This window comes from Procambarus clarkii, unplaced genomic scaffold (assembly GCF_040958095.1).
Source record: "Procambarus clarkii isolate CNS0578487 unplaced genomic scaffold, FALCON_Pclarkii_2.0 HiC_scaffold_95, whole genome shotgun sequence".
NCBI classification, from domain to species: domain Eukaryota; kingdom Metazoa; phylum Arthropoda; class Malacostraca; order Decapoda; family Cambaridae; genus Procambarus; species Procambarus clarkii.
In genome coordinates this window covers 187318-204692 of record NW_027189128.1, presented here as the reverse complement: position 1 = coordinate 204692, position 17375 = coordinate 187318, and positions in this window count along the sequence as shown.

Sequence of the window (17375 nt, the reverse complement as noted above, 5' to 3'; positions counted from 1 at the left end):
AGGAGGCAAAGAGTCATAGTAAGAGGAGAGCTTTCAAGCTGGAGAAAGGTAGTGAGTTGAGTACCTCAAGTGTCAGTAATAGGGGCTTATCCTGTTCCTAATATATGAATGCAATCTAGCAGCGGAGGAAGCTCATTCTTGTCAATGTCTGTTGATGATGAATTGCTAATTAGACTAATCACAAATGAGGAGGACTGCAATACCTTACAAGATGAACTGGAAAATATCCATAGATAGTCAGAGAAATTGCTACTAGACTTTAACCCTGACAAATGGAAGGTTATGTGGACTAGAATCAGAGAAAAGAAATCTCAAATGCAGCTCAATATGAAGGGAAGGCAACTTTAAATTTCTGTAAAAGAGAAAAACTCAGGCGTGGACATAACTGGGAATCTATACTAGAGCCACACACCAGCAGAATAACTAGAGTTGCATTTGCGTTACTAGTAAACGTTTCGTTATCCTTCAGGAACATAGACAAAGATCTCTTCCGAACGCTGTAGAAATACTTTGAAACTCATTATTGAGTATGATGAAATGGCTTTAACCCCTACTTAAAGGAAAAAAAACTTTAAAAGGTGCAAATATATGCAACAAGTCTCGCTCCTGATAATGAACAAATGCACAAGGGTCGTGATGAGGGTTCGAACTTACGTCCTGGATGGGCCTTAGTCGAGTGCGCCACGACAATCCACGACAGTCGATTGCGCATCGCTCCTGAGCTAAGGGGACAAAGCTATGAAGAAACTCTGAGAGAACTGAACATCACAACACTGGAGGAAGGAAGGAATAGGGGCTACGCGATAGCGACGTGCAACATACTAAGGTGATTTACAAAGTAGATCTAGAAGAATGTTGAAATTAATTAACAGTCGAACGAGAGGACATGATTGAAAACTGAAAAGACAGATGAGTGAAAGGGATGTCAAGAAATATCTTTTTAAGTCTCAGAGTAGTAAGTTTAAAAACTGACTAACACCCAGGTACCTATTTTACTGCTAGGTAACAGGGGCATAGGGTGAAAGAAACCTTGCCCATTGTTTCTCGCCGGCGCCTGGGATCGATCCCAGGACCACAGGATCACAAGTCCAGTGTGCTGTCCGCTCGGCCGACCGGCTCCCTTGAGGAAAATGAGCTAAATGAGGAAATTTACGAAGAGAATTCAAAATATTTTTACACGTAAATATTAAATAATGAGTTGCAGCATTAAACAAATGATGGTCGAAATGCTGGCCTTACGAGTTTATGCTTGACGCAGCAAAGACAACGGAATATATAAACATACATGTCGGAAAAACCGACACCATTTACTAACATTTATTACAATAGGCAGATAATATTTCTGCTGTTTTGTACTTACAAATTAACACGATAAATAGTGTTTTAATGATTCAAAGAAAACGAAGCTACAGTGAAATTTTCCCCTGAAGAAAACAGGGAAATCATTGCCATGTAGCCATTAAATTCACCAGCTAATAATATTGGGAATTCTTATAAAAACATCTGTCTCTGGACGGTAAACATTATGAAAACATTTTCCCCTGAACCAACTTAATTATCAGTACTAAAATAAATTAAATAAAAACCCTCTTTCCACTTCTTCATAAAACGCATCTGGAGAACAGTCGATGCGGGAGGGAGAGGACATGTACTCGAGAGTTGCCCTCTCGAGTACATGGGGAACAACAAGTTATTGTCGAAGAGTTTGACAGCACAAATTGACACCATCGTTACCAGGCAAGGTTTTGTCTAATATTCAGGTGGATATAACATGATACTCCGCACTATTTGTCACTCAGAAACTCACTCACTCGCACATACATAACTGTATCCATACACTCACACACATATAAACACACACACACACACACACACACACACACACACACACACACACACACACACACACACACACACACACACACACACACACACACACACACACACACACACACACACTCACACACACACACACACAGAACACACACACACTCTCTTTGTAACACAGCACCAACATGGATTCAGAGATGGCAGGTCCTGCCTCAAAGTGTTACTTGAATTCTACGACCAGGCAACAAAAATAAGGCAAGAAAGAGAAGGGTGGGCAGACTGCAAATTTTTGGATTGCCAGAAAGCCTTTGATACAGTACCACACAAGAGGCTAGGGAAAAAGCTGGAGATGCAGGCTGGAGTGAAAGGGAAGGTACTCCGGTGGATACAGGAGTACCTAAGCAACAGGAGACAACGAGTCAGTGTGAGGGGTAAGGTCTCAGATTGGCGAGACGTTACGAGTGGAGTCCCGCAGGGGTCAGTCCTTGGACCTATACTGTTTCTGATATATGTAAATGATCTCCCAGAGGGTATAGAATCGTTTCTCTCAATGTTTGCCGATGATGCAAAAATTATGAGGAATATTGAAACTGAGGACGAAAGTAGGAGGCTACAAGATGACCTAGACAGACTGAGTGAATGGTCCAACAAATGGCTGTTTAAGTTCAACCCGAGTAAATGCAAAGTAATGAAACTAGGCAGTGGAAACAGGAGGCCAGACACAGGATACAGAATAGGAGATGAAATACATAATGAAACGGACAGAGAGAAAGATCTAGAAGTTGATATCACACCAAACCTGTCTTCTGAAGCCCACGTAATATATATATATATATATATATATATATATATATATATATATATATATATATATATATATATATATATATATATATATATATATATAGTAGTAGTCTACTACTTTCCTGTAGACATATATTATTAAATATGACCGAAAAAGTAAGATTAATAATTCTAACACGAATTTTCTCAATCTTTCGTACATTTCTTTTCACTGTTGGAGGTAAATCAAAAATCAATTCTCCAAAATTCATTTTTATTTCTAGTCTGACGCGACACGAGCGCGTTTCGGAAAACTTATTACATTTTCAAAGACTTTAGTTTACAAATACACAACTGAATAGAACTTACGCATCTCCGATTTTATATCTACATTTGAGTGAGGTGGAAGGGGTGATGTGGCATTAATCAACACAAGACAGAACAAGAGGTGGCATTAATAGGGTATTAATTTCATCAACACAAGATAGAACAAGGGGTGGCATTAATAGGGTATTAATTTCATCAACACAAGACAGAACACGAAACAATGGGTATTGAATAGAAGTGTTTGTAGAAAGCCTATTGGTCCATATTTCTTGATGCTTCTATATTGGAGCGGAGTCGTGAGGTGGGTAGAATATAGTTGTGCAATAATTGGCTGTTGATTGCTGGTGTTGACTTCTTGATGTGTAGTGCCTCGCAAACGTCAAGCCGCCTGCTATCGCTGTATCTATCGATGATTTCTGTGTTGTTTACTAGGATTTCTCTGGCGATGGTTTGGTTATGGGAAGAGATTATATGTTCCTTAATGGAGCCCTGTTGCTTATGCATCGTTAAACGCCTAGAAAGAGATGTTGTTGTCTTGCCTATATACTGGTTATTTTGGAGCTTACAGTCCCCAAGTGGGCATTTGAAGGCATAGACGACGTTAGTCTCTTTTAAAGCGTTCTGTTTTGTGTCTGGAGAGTTTCTCATGAGTAGGCTGGCCGTTTTTCTGGTTTTATAGTAAATCGTCAGTTGTATCCTCTGATTTTTGTCTGTAGGGATAACGTTTCTATTAACAATATCTTTCAGGACCCTTTCCTCCGTTTTATGAGCTGTGGAAAAGAAGTTCCTGTAAAATAGTCTAATAGGGGGTATAGGTGTTGTGTTAGTTGTCTCTTCGGAGGTTGCATGGCTTTTCACTTTCCTTCTTATGATGTCTTCGATGAAACCATTGGAGAAGCCGTTGTTGACTAGGACCTGCCTTACCCTACAGAGTTCTTCGTCGACTTGCTTCCATTCTGAGCTGTGGCTGAGAGCACGGTCGACGTATGCGTTAACAACACTCCTCTTGTACCTGTCAGGGCAGTCGCTGTTGGCATTTAGGCACATTCCTATGTTTGTTTCCTTAGTGTAGACTGCAGTGTGGAAACCTCCGCCCTTTTCCATGACTGTTACATCTAGAAAAGGCAGCTTCCCATCCTTTTCCGTCTTGTAAGTAAAACACAGCACGGAACTCTGCTCAAATGCCTCCTTCAGCTCCTGCAGATGTCTGACATCAGGTACCTGTGTAAAAATGTCGTCAACATACCTGCAGTATATGGCCGGTTTCAAGTTCATGTCGACTAAGACTTTTTGCTCGATGGTACCCATGTAGAAGTTTGCAAACAGGACACTTAGGGGAGAACCCATGGCGACCCCATCTACTTGCTTATACATGTGCCCATCCGGGCTCAAGAAGGGTGCCTCTTTAGTACAAGCTTGGAGTAGTTTCCTCAGAATACTTTCTGGCATGTCAAGAGGAGTACAGGCTGGATCACGATACACTCTGTCGGCTATCATTCCGATTGTCTCGTCCACAGGTACGTTGGTAAACAGCGATTCTACGTCCAACGAGGCTCTTATCCCTGTGGCCCGTGCGCCTCGCAGTAAGTCCACAAATTCCTTTGGAGACTTCAGGCTGAAGGCGCAAGGAACATAAGGAGTCAGCAGGCCGTTGAGTCGCTTCGCCAGTCTGTACGTGGGTGTGGGTATCTGGCTAATGATTGGCCGAAGTGGGTTTCCAGGCTTGTGCGTCTTGACATTTCCATACGCATATCCAGGTTTATATTCCCCAATGATCTTTGGCAGGTGGAGTCCGGATTTCTTGGCGTTCACAGTTTCGATCAGTTTGTTGACCTTTGCTTTTAATTCGGCTGTAGTGTCCAGCCGAATTTTTTGTCCTATATACAAAAAAAACAGTATATAGGCAAGACAACAACATCTCTTTCTAGGCGTTTAACGATGCATAAGCAACAGGGCTCCATTAAGGAACATATAATCTCTTCCCATAACCAAACCATCGCCAGAGAAATCCTAGTAAACAACACAGAAATCATCGATAGATACAGCGATAGCAGGCGGCTTGACGTTTGCGAGGCACTACACATCAAGAAGTCAACACCAGCAATCAACAGCCAATTATTGCACAACTATATTCTACCCACCTCAAGACTCCGCTCCAATATAGAAGCATCAAGAAATATGGACCAATAGGCTTTCTACAAACACTTCTATTCAATACCCATTGTTTCTGTTCTGTCTTGTGTTGATACTTTTAATACCCTATTAATATCCCCTATTGTTCTGTCTTGTGTTAATGCCACATCACCCTTCCCACCTCACTCAAATGTAGATATAAAATCAGAGAAACGCAAGTTCTAATCAGTTGTGTATTTGTGAAGTCTTTGAAAATGTAATAAGTTTTACGAAACGCGCCCGTGTCGCGTCAGACTAGAAATAAAAATGAATTTTGGAGAAGTGATTTTTGATTTACCTCCAACAGTGAAGCGTAATGTACGAAAGATTGAGAAAATTCGTGTTAGAATTATTAATCTTACTTTTTCGGTCATATTTAATAATATATGTCTACAGGAAAGACTGCTACCAAAATATACTAATATATATATATATATATATATATATATATATATATATATATATAATAAAATGTTTATTCAGGTAAGGTACATACATACAAGAGATTTTACATAAGTTGATATATTTATAGATAGAGCTAGTACATACAATGCCTAAAGCAACTATTACGCAAAGCGTTTCGGGCAGGAAAATATATATATGTATACATATATATATAACTGAAAACTCACACCCCAAAAGTGACTCTAACCCATACTGCCAGGAGCAACGCAACTGGTATGTACAGGGACGCCTTAATCCACTTGACAATCACGACCAGACATAAGGAAGTGATAGCCGAAGCTATTTGAACCACTTCCCCGCCGGCACTCGGATGGTAATCTTGGGCATAGCATTTTATCAAATCACCTCATTCTTTATGGCACACGTGAGGAACACAAATGCGAACAAGCCTGAATGGTCCCCAGGACTATATGCAACTGAAAACTCACACCCCAGAAGTGACTCGAACCCATACTGCCAGGAGCAATGCAACTGGTATGTACAGGGACGCATTAATCCACTTGACCATCACGACCGGACATAAGGAAGTGATAGCCGAAGCTATTTGAACCACTTCCCCACCGGCACTCGGATGGTAATCTTGGGCATAGCATTTTATCAAATCACCTCATTCTTTGGGGCACACGTGAGGAACACAAATGCGAACAAGCCTGTATGGTTCCCAGGACTAGATGCAACTGAAAACTCACACCCCAGAAGTGACTCGAACCCATACTGCCAGGCGCAACGCAACTGGTATGTACAGGGACGCCTTAATCCACTTCACCATCACGACCGGACATAAGGAAGTGATAGCCGAAGCTATTTGAACCACTTCCCCGCCGGCACTCGGATGGTAATCTTGGGCATAGCATTTTATCAAATCACCTCATTCTTTGGGGCACACGTGAGGAACACAAATGCGAACAAGCCTGAATGGTCCCCAGGACTATATGCAACTGAAAACTCACACCCCAGAAGTGACTCGAACCCATACTGCAAGGAGCAACGCAACTCGTATGTACAGGGACGCCTTAATCCACTTGACCATCACGACCGGACATAAGGAAGTGATAGCCGAAGCTATTTGAACCACTTCCCCGCCGGCACTCGGATGGTAATCTTGGGCATAGCATTTTATCAAATCACCTCATTCTTTGGGGCACACGTGAGGAACACAAATGCGAACAAGCCTGAATGGTTCCCAGGACAATATGCAACTGAAAACTCACACCCCAGAAGTGACTCGAACCCATACTGCCAGGAGCAACGCAACTGGTATGTACAGGGACGCCTTAATCCACTTGACAATCACGACCGGACATAAGAAAGTGATAGCCGAAGCTATTTGAACCACTTTCCCGCCGGCACTCGGATGGTAATCTTGGGCATAGCATTTTATCAAATCACCTCATTCTTTGGGGCACACGTGAGGAACACAAATGCGAACAAGCCTGAATGGTCCCCAGGACTATATGCTACTGAAAACTCACACCCCAGAAGTGACTCGAACCCATACCGCCAGGAGCAACGCAACTGGTATGTACAGGGACGCCTTAATCCACTTGACCATCATGACCGGACATAAGGAAGTGATAGCCAAAGCTATTTGAACCACTTCCCCGCCGGCACTCGGATGGTAATCTTGGGCATAGCCTTTAATCAAATCACCTCATTCTTTGGGGCACACGTGAGGAACAGAAATGCGAACAAACCCTTATCTTCCACCTTGTAATATTTACTTAATTCATTTTCTAAAGTAACTTTAAAATTAAATGATAAACGGGTCCTTGCCTATGAACGACGATATTTCCTTATTAAACAGCTTCGTATGAGGACATTTTTTAGAGATCTGACTATTGGTTCGTATCGATGGTGTAGGGAATATTTTTGTTACTTACTTAACCTGAAAAATTGACTAAAAAGTGAGTCAGGAGGGGTAGGGGAAGGGTGATTACCCTATAAAATCCCAGACAGGTACCAACCCTCTCCATTACTACCCTATGTTACCTACAAAATGGAAGAAACCACTAAAAAAAATATCATAGATTGATGTCCTTGAAGGACCAGGTGAGTATTTATTGTAGTTCTTGACATATATTATTTATATTTTTGTAATAATATTTTTTTATTTGTTGATTTCCTTCTTTTCTTTAGAACAGTCAAGTCCACATTTGCCCAGTTATAATTCTACGAGGGAGTTCTATCGTGAACAAACTGCTGTTTCGTAGTCTAATTGATGACACTTGTTGTAGAGGTCAGAAGTCTGTGGTTTCAGGGGCTGAGATAAGTAGTATTTTTATTTTGTGAATTAGTATACTTATTCAAATAACAGATATAAATAAATATACTTTTTATTTAATCATCATACATTTTAAATCGTACTGACAGATTATACATTCCACCCCCCTCTTTGCCAAGGGGGCCCTCCAACATAGAAAAGGACCTAGCCCCGCAGATAAGCAGCCTCCACCCCACCACTTGCCAGTGAGGAAGAAGAGCAGTTAGCTGCCGCTAAAAAAACTAGGGTAGAGGACAATGAAGGACATCTGCTCATCATGGTGGAGACTTCAGCAACTGATATGGAGTGTGTAAAAGGCTTAGAATTCTACTCAGAGGAGGAGTGGAAAGGGTATAACTACTTTTATTATCATTATATATTATTTTGTAGCCTTTACCTAATAAATGAATTAATAACAAAAATGTTTTATATTCCCAAAATGGGCCATATTTTAGACCGTATTCTTGGATGATTGTGGTTCCCTTTAACTCTTTTAAAGAGAGGAAGGAATGGTCACTCGCCCTTGTATGGGTGGTAGGTGACGTAAGTGTTTTTTCCCCTGAGACACGACCGGTCGAGCCGGAAGAGATTGACCACACCTGAACAAATACTAGAATGAATTTGTATAATATCCACCATGTCATTTTCTCACTACAGGCACAGTCTTGGGGGTACATAAACCTATAATTGTTGGTTTAATCAACCATACAAGCCTTCCTATATTATAGGAAGAAAGACTATACACCAATAATAGACTATTATTTCTGATTTCTCCCCTATAATTGACTATTATTTCTGCTTTCTCCCCCAATAATAGACTATTATTTCTGAAAAATTATAATGCACCCCCAATTAAGGACTATTTTCACATAACCTCGACTGCGGCCATTAAGTGCTCACCTCAGGGTGCCGTTCTCCTTGGACGAAAACCCGCCGCCGATCACCTCCACCACATATTGGAGCCATTTGACGGTACATTTTCCTGGGAGCAACAGGCAAACCCATCTCCAAATGCTGAGTGCTACTGGCTGACTCTTCTTCGATTGTAGTGTCAATAACCTCTATCCCACTATTAACACACTTAACGCTTAATTAACAGTTCATTTTGTTGGGGTCTACAGGTAGGACTCCCTCTACTAGTGTGGGAACCGACCTGTGAGATTTATATTTATTTAATTTATATGAATTTATATAGAATTTATATTTACGTTAATTTATATACTTCGATAGCAATTTGTATAATGATAAGTGGACTGTATTTCTGCAATAATCTCATAATCTCACAAATCGATCCTCTACACATTAGGGGGGGTTTATATTAATATATATGCAGCCAATCAAACTACAGTATTAACTACATACATTGAAAAGGTTCCTTATCTTATAGTACAGCAGGGTAGTCCACCAGGTATAACTAGGGTGTAGACACCAAATTATCCTCTTTGAGGTAGCTTCCATCACCCAGTAACTGGTGCACAAAGTCTTCCTCGTCTTGACCTGTCAAAAGGGCACTAGCTGTAAAGCCAGATTCTATATATGACAAGCTATGTCAGAGAAAATACTGTACATGGAACAATGAAGACCTGGCTTAATTACCTTTAGTATGAGGGCTGCCTCGTGTTCTAACCGGCTCACCCTATATAATGACATTAATTGCCACTAATGATAGATAATGGGTTTCGGAAAGAACACTTAACTTGATTTGTTGACAGCGTGTTGACAATGGTACACCTTTGGTTTCCATAACACTACGTCCAAGTAAAATTAACAGGAGCCGAATTTGCTCCTTGCGCCTCTGGTCTCAATATAAACAATGGCTGCTCCTTCTTCCTCCCTGACGCCTGGCTTACATTGTCCAGATGACGGAAAGTGGTAGAAGGGTCACATTTACTCTACTTTAATATTGATAATCAAGTTAATTTATATGAGATGTTTTATGATGGTAAAGTCCAAAGACTAATGTATTTAAGAATAATTCCCAGCAGAATAGCTGGTGAATTATAATAGTATGTGGTGATGATATCCCGTTTTCTTTAGATGGTAATTCCACTACAAGTTACGTTTTCTATGGGTAACTTGTTGGTAATACAGCAGCAATTATTATCTGTCTGTATGATATATTAAATGGTGTCGGATTTTCCAACATAATTCCCCAGGGGCTGCTCACGGGTCGAAGTCCTTATTAGAACAGATGAACACCGATACTCCTCCTTCGAATTATTAGATTAATTTGATGTTAGTAGTTAGTAATCACACATTTGTGTGTCTGTTCGTACAGGACGGATGTCCCGTACTAGAGTTGCAGGGGTTAGAAGACTAATGCGATTTCATTTCCCTGTCAACTCTTGAAAGGCTAATATTCAAGCCTTATTACATATTATTTAACCCAGAAGACTGAATGTGATCAAGTACTACAGTCAAGTTTGATTCAGGGACTGCAGTGAGATCAGTGACATTAGATATAACTTGAAGTTTGTTCAGGTAACTAGTCACTGATATATAAACACTGAGGCCCATGGAATACATCTTGATTAAATAATAAATGTATCAAATCAGTCATCAGATTTATTGGGGTTTAATTCAGTTAATTGATTCAGAAGATTGAATAGCTCATCATTAAAGTAAAGTATAGTTCTGAGACTGCAGTGGGTTCAGTGACATTGGTCGCGGTGACTTGTAGCTGTTTAAGCTACTGTTCACTGATTTGCCACTGAGGCCTCAAGAACTCATCTTCAGCTTTAAATGATGATACTAACATCAACCTCTGTTACTATAGTCAGCTGTAATCTCCTTAGTATAATGCTACTGGAGAAATATAATCAGCTGACAAATTTAGATTTCTACTAGTATTGTTTATCTGCAGGCATAGGTCTCCTCAGGCTTGATACTGGGCCTGAGAGTAATTTACCTCCTGCAGAGTTTAACATGGTTATGCCCTGATATTTAATAGGGCTAACCGATGAATTGATGGTAGTAATCTGTCCCCACAAGGAGAGCTATTTGGCATTTGATTTGCTCAAATTTACCTGCAGCTGCTTGATAATAGCTTTCCAGGTCAGCATAATCAACTGTTGATTGTTGTGACAAATCTACACATTTCTTGATCTGTCTTGTTAAGTGGCCTTTAAGACCTGCAAGGGTTCTTTTCATTCTCCCTGCATTATCCATACTGGCTAGTTGGTGAAGCCTTGTGGGGCTTGTACTTGGGCTGCTCATAATACTGAACAAGCACTGATGGTAGCCTAGGGTCAAATTCTGCACTCACTAGGCAATAATCCTACCTCTACTAGAGGTTAGCACTTAAAATTAATACACATTATATATATACAATCATACACACTAATGATTTGAGTGATAAACCAGTGTCACTGGAAGTACCTTTAGGTTAGCTCTTCTATATCACCCTAGGATGGTAGAGACACTAATGAATCACTCAAAGGTGTAATGATCAAAAGTAAATTATTATATATACAACTCAACTCGAGTTGATAAAAATTACACCCAAAATAGGGTCTGGACCATTCATTAATGGTGTTAGGTTATTCAATATAGTATAACTGACTATGGTAATAATGGGACTAGGATGAACAATAATAGTTCAACTAGTCATATCCTACCCTGTTGTGGGTTGGCAATTAGTAAATATTATACTGTGATCACTAGTGCAATATATATTAAATGATTCTCTATTTTGGAGAAATAATACACACAATTATTGATAATAGCCTCTTAATTAGCCTCTATGAAACTTCTAATATTATCTAGAAGTATTAAATATTATTAGTGACCTCGCGAAATAAACTCCACAAAATTCGTAGATAATCTCTCGCGAAATGTAACACCACGAAATCCGTGAACAATCTCGCGACACAGTCACTAATTTGGCTGGCTTCTATATTTGCGCTGTCATTTCACGGAATAACACGCCACCAAATGTCTGTGGGTGTGCATGAAACCGCTGACGAAGCTGATCTGAACTGAGCGGGGCTCGTGAACTCGCACGAGTCAACGCCACCGTCATTGACTGCTGGCTTTGTTTAAATCACACTGCACTAGTATATTTAATGAATCCACTGGTTAACTGGTTCATCCGGTACTAAGATGACCAAATGTGGGTTCAAAGGATCAAATAATCCGTCATCCGGTTCGAAGATGACCAAATAATGTGGGAACCGACCTGTGAGATTTATATTTATTTAATTTATATGAATTTATATTGAATTTATATTTACGTTAATTTATATACTTCGATAGCAATTTGTATAATGATAAGTGGACTGTATTTCTGCAATAATCTCATAATCTCACAAATCGATCCTCTACACATTAGGGGGGGGTTTATATTAATATATATGCAGCCAATCAAACTACAGTATTAACTACATACATTGAAAAGGTTCCTTATCTTATAATACAGCAGGTTAGTCCACCAGGTATAACTAGGGTGTAGACACCAAATTATCCTCTTTGAGGTAGCTTCCATCACCCAGTAACTGGTGCACAAAGTCTTCCTCGTCTTGACCTGTCAAAAGGGCACTAGCTGTAAAGCCAGATTCTATATATGACAAGCTATGTCAGAGAAAATACTGTACATGGAACAATGAAGACCTGGCTTAATTACCTTTAGTATGAGGCTGCCTCGCGTTCTAACCGGGTCACCCTATATAATGACATTAATGGCCACTAATGATAGATAATGGGTTTCGGAAAGAACACTTAACTTGATTTGTTGACAGCGTGTTGACAATGGTACACCTTTGGTTTCCATAACACTACATCCAAGTAAAATTAACAGGAGCCGAATTTGCTCCCTGCGCCTCTGGTCTCAATATAAACAATGGCTGCTCCTTCTTCCTCCCTGACGCCTGGCTTACATTGTCCAGATGACGGAAAGTGATAGAAGGGTCACATTTACTCTACTTTAATATTGATAATTAAGTTAATTTATATGAGATGTTTTATGATGGTAAAGTCCAAAGACTAATGTATTTAAGAATAATTCCCAGCAGAATAGCTGGTGAATTATAATAGTATGTGGTGATGATATCCCGTTTTCTTTAGACGGTAATTCCACTACAAGTTACGTTTTCTATGGGTAACTTGTTGGTAATACAGCAGCAATTATTATCTGTCTGTATGATATATTAAATGGTGTCGGATTTTCCGACAACTAGCATTGCTTCACAATTATTAGTATTCTTACAATATTATCATAGTTTCTATATTATTAGCAGTGTTTCAGCGATATTAGATCTATTTCTGAATAATGAGCAATGTTTCAGAATCATTCGCAGCTGTTTAAAAATTATTTGTTTTCTGTCAAACTTATCAGCATTGTTTCACAATTATCAGCATTGTTTGAGGATTATTAGTATTGTTACATTAATATGTATTGTTTCAGAATTTCAGTATTATTTCCAACAGTTTCATAATTATTTGTTTTGTTTCTGTATTTTCATCATTGTATCAAAATTATTTGCATTGTTTCAGCATTATTTCAGATTGATTAGCAATAATCCAGAATTATTCGCAATGTTTCCTTATTATTATATATATCAATCAGTATTATAAGCTGTTACGGCCCTCTCGGGTCGCAACCGGGTTCTTTCTCTGATGTTGTTAGAGGTAGGGTATCCGACCCCAAGCTAGTAGTGGCTTTCAAAGGATGTGATCCGTAACGCAAGTAAATTAAAGGGGAAGGGAAATAAAGGCAAAGACTTAATAATATAATTATCACCGTCACCATAAATAATATAAAGATTATCACAAGGTGGAGAAACAAACACTATAATATACAACGTAGTCTTACTCTGGACGTTCACGGTGCTCAACGATGCTAAGCTCTTGGTCCTCTTGTGGCCTCACGACGAATCCTTCGATTCTCTTGAGTCTACCCTGGCCACAGGCCAGCCAAATCACAGTTCCACTGGGGGCACTGTCGTGGAGGCCATCAACCACAAGTCCAGCCGGTAGCTGGCAGGTTCCAATCAGCAACACTGGTTAGGCCACTCCACGACCGATACTATGGTAGCGAGCCCTAGTCAGGAGCCTCGTGTGATCCCACAGACCACTCTCCTCGCCACAACACCCCAGTGGTTAAGCGTCTCCACCAGTCAGTCCCGGGTACGACAATCCCTCAGCTGCCTCGTCACAGACAGGCTAACACCACAGTGTTCATCCAGGGGGTGACTCACAGCTGCTGCAGCAAATACTTGGAGACAAGACGGCTGCCTTGGGTAGACTGATCCAACGTTCATTACAGCAGTCCCAGGTCGACTCTGAAATCAGACACGTCATCAGTAATAGGGACACACTAGGGCACCTTACTTACAGGCTAAGACACAAACGCCCGCCTATCCATTCCATAGATGGCGTTGCTGTCTAAGCGTCACCTCACCAGAGGTCAGCAGGGGCTGTGTTGTGAGCTGATCAGGATGGGAAACTAGCCCTTGTGGCCAGTATATCTTGTCCTCACTAGATGGCGTTTGGAGGGGGTTTCGGGAGCTGACCCACAAATGGCGCGGTCGTCACTGCTCCGTGCTCGGACGCTGGGCTCGGGTCCGAAACACCTCCCCACCAAAAGGAATTTGGTTTGGGGTTCTATAAAGAGAAACACAAACCAAATTAGTACGGGGAAACAACTCCAAATGGACTCAAGTACACTATGAACTGGAATGGCGAGGCTGTCTTGTCCACAGAACTGTTCGAATGGGAAACACGAAGGAAACGTGCAGATGGAAGACGATGACCTGCCTGATGTAATCTTCCACACCTCCACTGCGATGTCAAGCAGGGGCTTAATCTCACGTGTCCCGAGTAAGGATTGGTGTAGACACGATCTGGGGCGACTCGACACTTCCCTGTGTCGTGGCACCGATGATGGCTGGTCACAGACGGCATTTCTGGTACCGGTCCCGTAGTCCTTCAGGGAGACGGGAACCTAGAATACAGGGGTCTGATAATTTAGAGTGACAGCGACAGTGGGTAAGTCAATACTTACTGCATACTCGCCTACTAGGCCCACACCTAGTTCCAACAGAGCTGCTTGTACACCGAAGATGGCATTCGCTCTGCCACCGTCAGGTCGACCAACATTCCGTATAATGCTGCATCCAAGGTCAGCAATCACACAGGGGGTGTCAACATGTCGAAAACAGTCACTCATAATATCACATCTCGTACCTCCTGTATCTACCATCACCTTCCAGGTCCCTTCTATGACTGCACTACTCCCAGTGCACGTCTCCCATCCCTGGGGTCTTTTCACGATGTTCAAGGGAGCCATCATCTGTCGGGTCGTCCACCGGTCCTTACTGAGAACACATACGAGAACAAAACAAAATACCGCTAGGAAACATTTGGTCAACTGAGGGATAAGCTTCCTGAGCCTGTAATGTCCATAGCCGGCTACATCCATTAGCCTGGTTTGGACCAAAGAGGACACTAAAACCTTCGCACATACCTCACATACCTCCGACGTCTGGAGAATCTCTGGCCGGTTCAATGAACGCTGTACTTTGTCATACCGCAAGTACTCAGGTGCCTTCACTCCAGACTCTTCGGTATCCGTGGGTGCTTGTACACGAGACCTCTCTTCATGCTCAGTTGCCTCTGCCTTCGTAACCTCATGTTCCTTATTGGGAGGAGACTCAGGAGACACTACTAGAAAACTGTAGACTCTGTCGTCAATCTGTAGGCGAGAGGAAGGATTAAACATTTTATCTGATTCCGGGTCTGACTGTACCTGGACATTACCACTGCCTGCTGTTACCTTTGACCTTGCTGTTCCGGCTGACTCGTCCACAATCTTGGGATGATTGTTGCTCCAATCCGTCACCAAGTCGTTGGCTAGTATCACGTCAATCCCAGCTATTGGTAGGGTATCGACTACTGCCAACGCACATGTGCCGCTGAAGTAAGTCGAGTCGAGATGTACCGGCACTAAGGGGGCGACATACCGCGTCCTAGGAAACCCAACCAGGATAACCTCTTGTCTCCCAACCACACTCACTCCCTCGGGTAACGAGTTTCTGACGATCAGGGACTGGGCTGCTTCACTATCTCTGAGCACTACTACCGATCTACCAGTATGATCACTCGTTACATACCCGCTTGAAGTGTGAGGGGAAAACAATCTTGGTCCTTCCTGAGTAGTCATAGACTGGCTTCCTTCTGGTGGTGTCACACAGCTCACCAACATCACCTCCCTACGTGGGCCGCTACCTCTTCTGCCTCGGCACATAGCAGCTACATGCCCTTTCTGCCCGCAAGTCCAGCACACCATATTCCTCCTCGGACTCCAGTGTTTCTGACTGTTAGGACTGGTCCTTCGGGGGCTACTTGGGGAAGTCTTCTTAGCGCTTTGTGGGACGGGGGTCTCCTCTTCATCATGACGAGGTTTGTCAAACCGGCGTGGGTAATTCCTCGGGACATACTTAGCAGAAGGCCTATGCGTTAGGATGTACTCTTCAGCCATGGTGGCTGCCGCACTTAAGGTCTCCACCTGCTGCTCTTCTAAGTATGTCTTGAGGTCTTCAGACAAACAATCCTTGAAGTCCTCTAACAGTATGAGCTGCTCGAGGTCTTCTTTGGTCTCCACCTTCCGAGAGGTACACCATTCCTGGAAAAGTCGCTCCTTGATTGTGGCGAATTCGGTGAAAGTGTGCTCTGAGGTCTTTTCCAGGTTCCTGAACTTTTGCCTGTAAGCCTCAGGTACCAATTGGTACGCCATGAGCACCACCTTCTTCACCTTGTCGTAATCGCCTGAGTCGTCAAGGGACAACGTGGAGTAGGCGATTTGGGCCTTCCCAGTCAAGACTGACTGTATCATGATGGCCCAATTCTCCCTTGGCCAATCCAAAGAGGCAGCGACTTTCTCGAAGGCCGCAAAGAACTTCGACACTTCCTTCTCATTGAATTTTGGGACCATTTTGATGTTCCTTACCGGATCGAAAATACGTGTTTCCATTCTTTGCCTCCCACCACCTAACCGCAATACTTCTAGTTCATGTTGTCTCTGTCTTTCTTTTTCTTCTCTCTCTCACTGTTTCTCTTCCCTTTCTCGCTCTTCTCTTTCTCTTTCTCGTTCTTCTCTTTCTCTTTCTCGTTCTTCTCTTTCTCGTCTCTCTTCTCTTTCTCGCTCTTCCCTTTCTCGTTTCTCTTCTCTTTCTCGCTCTTCTCTTTCTCTTTCTCGTTCTAATTCTAAACGCCTTATCGCCAATTCTTTTTCTTTTAATTCTCGTTCTATTTCCAACTTCTTCCATTCTATCTCACGATTTATTTCCAAGGCATGCATCTTGACTGTAAGTAAACTTATATTTAGCTCACCTGCATCACTGTCAATGTCACTGCCTTTATCTTCCTTTTCAGTGGAAGCTACTTCCTCACTTTCTTTTGTACCTTGTGCCTCACTTTCCTGTTTCTCATCAGCCTTCAAATGCCGGTGAACCTTGGACAAGATCTCCACACGGGAATCACTGGCACGTATCTTGATCTCCAGGTAGGCCCTCACCAGTACGAGTTCCTGTTTTCCCAGATA